Source organism: Protopterus annectens, chromosome 17.part0, assembly GCF_019279795.1.
Source record: "Protopterus annectens isolate FY-2018-M chromosome 17.part0, PAN1.0, whole genome shotgun sequence".
NCBI classification, from domain to species: Eukaryota; Metazoa; Chordata; order Ceratodontiformes; family Protopteridae; genus Protopterus; species Protopterus annectens.
Window position 1 is genome coordinate 348125358 of NC_056751.1, and position 5000 is coordinate 348130357.

Below are 5000 nucleotides of genomic sequence, written 5' to 3' on the forward strand. Positions count from 1 at the left end.
ACATTATATATTACTGTATATTTACATTGGATATAAAAAGTTTACACACCCCTGTTAAATGCCAGGTTTTTGTGATATAAAAAAATGAGGCCACAATAAATCATTTCAAAACTTTTCCCACCTTTAATGTGGCCTATAACCTGTACAATTCAATTGAAAAACAAGCAAATCTTTTAGGGGAAAAAATATAAAAAATAAAAAACGTACAATACACTGGTTGCATAAGTGTGCACACCCTTAAACTAATACATTGTTGTGTGTGCACACCCTTAAACAAATACGTAGTTGAAGCACCTTTTGGTTTAATTACAGCATTTAGTCTTCTTGGGTACACACCTGCCATCAATTAAAGAGACTCTGATTAAACCAAAATAAAGTTCAGCTGCCCTAGTAGGATTTTCCTGACATTTACTCAGTTGCCTGCTATAGCAAAAGCCGTAGTTCACAGAGAGCTTTACAAAGCATCAAACGGATCTCATTTTGGGAAGATGTCCGTCAGGAGAAGGGTACAAAAATATTTCCACAGCATTGGATATACCATGGAACACAGTGAAGACAGTCATCAAAAAGTGCAGAAAATAGGGGACAACAGTGATGTTGCAAAGAACTGGACGTCCCTCCAAGATTTATGAAAAGACAAGACAAAAACTGGTCAGGGAGGCTGCCAAGAGACCTAAAGCAACACTGAAGGAGCTGCAGGAATTTCTTACAAGTACTGGCTGTGTACTACATGTGACAACAATCTCCCGTATTCTTCATATGCCTGGACTATGGGGTAGGGTTGCAAGACGGAAGCCTTTTCCTAAACAGAAAAAATCCAGGCCCGGTTAAAATTTGCAAAACAATACATCAAGTCTCCCAAAAGCATGTGGGAAAATGTGTTATGGTCTGATGAGACCAAGGTTGAACATTTTGGCCACAATTCAAAAAGGTACGTTTGGTGCAAAAACAACACTTTGCATCACCAAAAGAACACCATCCCCACTGTGAAGCCCACTGTGAAGCATGGTGGTGGTAGGATCATGCTTTTGGATTACATTTCTTCACTTGAAACTGGGGCTTTAGTCAAGGAGGAGGGAATTAAGAACAGTTCTATATACCAGTCACTTTTGGCCCAAATCCTTCCGGTGTCTGCTAGAAAGCTGAAGACAAAGAGGAATTTCACCTTTCAACATGATAATGACCCAAGCATACATCCCAATCGTCAAAAGAATGGCTTTACCAGAAGAAAATTTAAGTTTTGGAATGACCCAGCCAGAGCCCAGACCTAAATCCAATAGAAAATCTGTGAGGTGACCTGAAGAGGGCTGTGCGCAAGAGATGCCCTCGCAATCTGACAGATTTGAGTGCTTTTCCAAGAAAGAGTGGGCAAATATTGCCAAGTCAAGATGTGCCATGCTGATAAACTCCTACCCAAGAAGACTGAATGTTGTAATTAATTCAAAAGGTGTTTCAACAAAGTATTAGTTTAAGGGTGTGGATACACAACAAAGTATTAGTTTAAGGGTGTGCACACTTATGCATCCAGCATATCATATGTTTTTTATTTTTTATATTTTCTTCCCCTAACAGATTTGTTTGTTTTTCAGTTGAATTGTATAGGTTATAGGCCACATTAAAGGTGGGAAAAGTTTTGTAATGATTAATTGTGGTCTCAATTTTTTATATCACAAAAACCTGGCATTTTAACAAGGGTGTGTAAACTTTTTATATCCACTGTATTCGTATCTGTTACTATTTGTTCTGTCATTTCACTTCCACTCCCTAGTTCTTTTTTTCCCACTTATCCTTCATTTTTTTCTCTTACCTGGAATTATACTCTGCTGTGCTCTTAATTTTTGTATTTTATATTCTGTGTTCACCATTTCTCAATGTAAGTATACTAAAATTGAAAAAAAAATTGGCTGGATTTGGAAATTTGTACAGGAAAGAAGACTTATACAATATATTTCCAGAGGGAGGGTGAGTAGAATGCGGAGACTGAGAATTTGTTCTTGAATTGTGAGGGTTTTTCCAGGTTGCTAGAGTTTGGTATTGCCAAGATTTTTTTTTTGAGATTTGAGTACAGTTTTAATTGCTCTTATCTACAGCGACAATGTTGGAGAAAGTGTATTTGTGATCTAGGAGGTATCTTCTTCCAGGTTTTCAAGATTTCTATATTTAATAACAATGTTTCTTAGGTAAGACAAGGGCACCTCTGCCCTTTGACTTGGTGAGATGCTGCAGAAAATAGTTTGAAATAAATAGGAATAGAACACAGAATAAGTTAAGCGCGTTCCCACAGTTAAGGAGAATATAAAAGTGGGGACAGGGGACATTTAATTGAAAATAGTGTTTGAAAGAAGGTGGGACTGAAATCCAGGTTGCATTTTCAGCAATACATATATATGTAGGATGTGTGTATGTGTGCGTGTATGTATGTGCGTGTGTATGTATATGCACACATACATGCACATATACATATATGTAATTGTGTAGTCTGTGTGTGTGAATTTATATATACACACACACACACATATCTGTATATTTGTATAGATTTAAAGCACATCCGTATGTGTGTGTGTGTGTGTGTGTGTGTGTGTGTTTTATATATATATATATATATATATTTGTGTGTTTTATATATATATATATATATATATATATATATATATTGTGTGTGTGTGTGTGTTTGTGCACATGTGTTGTTGTGTCTTTCGGCTTTTCCCTGTTAGGGGTCGCCACAGCGAAACTCCAGTCCGCTAATGATTGGCAGTAGATTTTTTACGTGCTGAGTTGCCGACCCTGATGCACAACCTTCAGCGAAGGTACGCCCATTTAAGCATGTCTCCACACAGAAGACGCTCTAGCTGGGAATCAAACAGGACAACGTCTTACTTTGAGGCGACAACGCAAAATATATGTCTTTTCAGATATATTAAACAACCCAAATGTCAACATACATAATGTCTAAACAAAATTGCTGACATGCTACAATGGATGCATCAAACAATAACCTATGCGCATGCAAAATAAACCCACAAAAAAAGAAAATTTTATTTTTGTGATGGGGGCAAGCCCCTGCGCCCCTACCCCCTTCAAATTAGTATATATAATTAACCACAAGATTGCGCAATTCTCAGAGAAAGGGCATATTCCCCACCACGAGAATCATCCAGTCTTTCACAAGCATAAACACCTGTCAGCCATCTTTTTAGTTGACCAAATTCTATCAACTAAACAGATGTTGACAAAACTAATGGATACATTGTGTTTATATCTCTGTATAATAACTGGATCCATGTTAGAATATCGACTGTTCATAACATTGACATTCATAACCATGAACCCAGGAGATTAAAAAGGCACAACTTTGAAGAGCTGTAACACCAAAATTGAAAAGATTGAAGTATGCAGATAAGTAAGTCTGCAAGACAGCATTACAGCTGGGTTTCAGGTTTTACCCATACCCAACTACAGTGCAATATTGGAGTTGGTATATATAAGTAGCAGGGGGTGTGGTGGGGCAGGGGAGTTAAGTTTTTAGTCCATGTTTTCAGTTTCTGTGTTGTGCCTTTTCAGTCATCTGGGTTTGCTGTTACAAAAGTCAATGTTATTAACATTCAACATTCTAAAAGGGACCCATAATAATATATATAAATGTATATATATAGTGTGTGTGTGTGTGTGTGTGTGTGTGTGTGTGTGTGTGTGTGTGCGTGTGTGTGTGTGTGTGCGTGTGTGTGTGTGTTTGCGTGTGTGTGTGTGTGTGTAAGTAAGATGAATAGCAGACATGCTAAGTGATCAACACACAAAACAGCGGGGAAAAAAACATGTCAACCACTGTATCAACAGCACAAAACATTGACAGTATATTGCAAAAGGAATACATTTCCTTTCCCAATGTACTACTCAAAACCAGACAACATTCAAATTTTTTCTGAATATTGGTGATGTTATGGGAAAGGCTTTTTGCAGGTAAGATGCTTGTCTTGGTTAGTGACAGGGTTATGTTTAGCATGCATTACTAAGGTGGGGCAGGTGGGCTGGAGGGTGAGCTGCTCTTGATGCAATCCTACCCATTCACCTTACCAAAATAAAAAAAAAAAAAAAAAAACTTCCATAACACTTCGCCACTGTTTCCTGGAATTCATTAATTCCAGTGCCCTGGACCAGCTCGTTTTTACCCCCACTAGAGTTAGCAACATCCTTGACCTGGTCCCTACTAACATGGGTGACCATTGCTCTACACCAACAGTCAACTCCTCCCTGGTTAGATCCGACCACAAACTAATCACCTTGGAAATCCACATCCCTCCCACCCCCCACCCCCTCGCAAAGGTAACCACCATGAAAAACTTCTCCAACTCTGGCTTTAGGCTCCCAAAAACAGAGATGGCTAACTTCACGGCACCCATGCAAATGGAGAATAGTTGCAGGACCGCCAAATTATACACCCAGTGTGCACTGTAAGAACATGTACACAAATGCATGGATATTGCCATACCCAATAGAACAAAGATGCTCTCCTCCAAAAAAAAGAAAGTCAATGTGGTGGTCCCCTGCCATAAACAAACTCTACAACAGAAGGAGGAAATTGATACGGAATAAGGTGAAGTCCCAAGACTAGAAAAACTCCCTTATCAGCTTCAACAAAAAGTTGAGATCCCTCATCAAATCCTCTAAAGCTAACTATGAAAACAGAATTTCAGCAGATAGTAAAGACAACCACAAGGCCTTCTATGGTTATGTAAATAATCTCCACGGCAATACCCAAATTTGCTTTTGAGCTACTGCACAATGGTACCTCCTATACCGAGCCAACAGATATTGCCAATATACTGGCTGACAGATTCAATGCCAACTTTACCCCCCGCAAAGGACCAATCACAATACCAATAGACTGCCAGTCACCCATTATTACTGATGCATAGGTTAAAACAGCACTGTCCAAGGCCAAGAATACAGTTTCTATGAGACCTGAAATATCCCTGGCTGTGTTCTACATGAACTACAGAGTG

At 38.7% G+C, this 5000-nt stretch overlaps 1 protein-coding gene across 2 annotated transcripts in view; it reads left to right on the forward strand.

Annotated features, from left to right (window-relative positions):
- Nucleotides 1-5000, forward strand: part of HPS5 (HPS5 biogenesis of lysosomal organelles complex 2 subunit 2) — a 1422788-nt gene that overhangs the window by 202342 nt on the left and 1215446 nt on the right. The gene's annotated exons all lie outside the window — the stretch shown is intronic.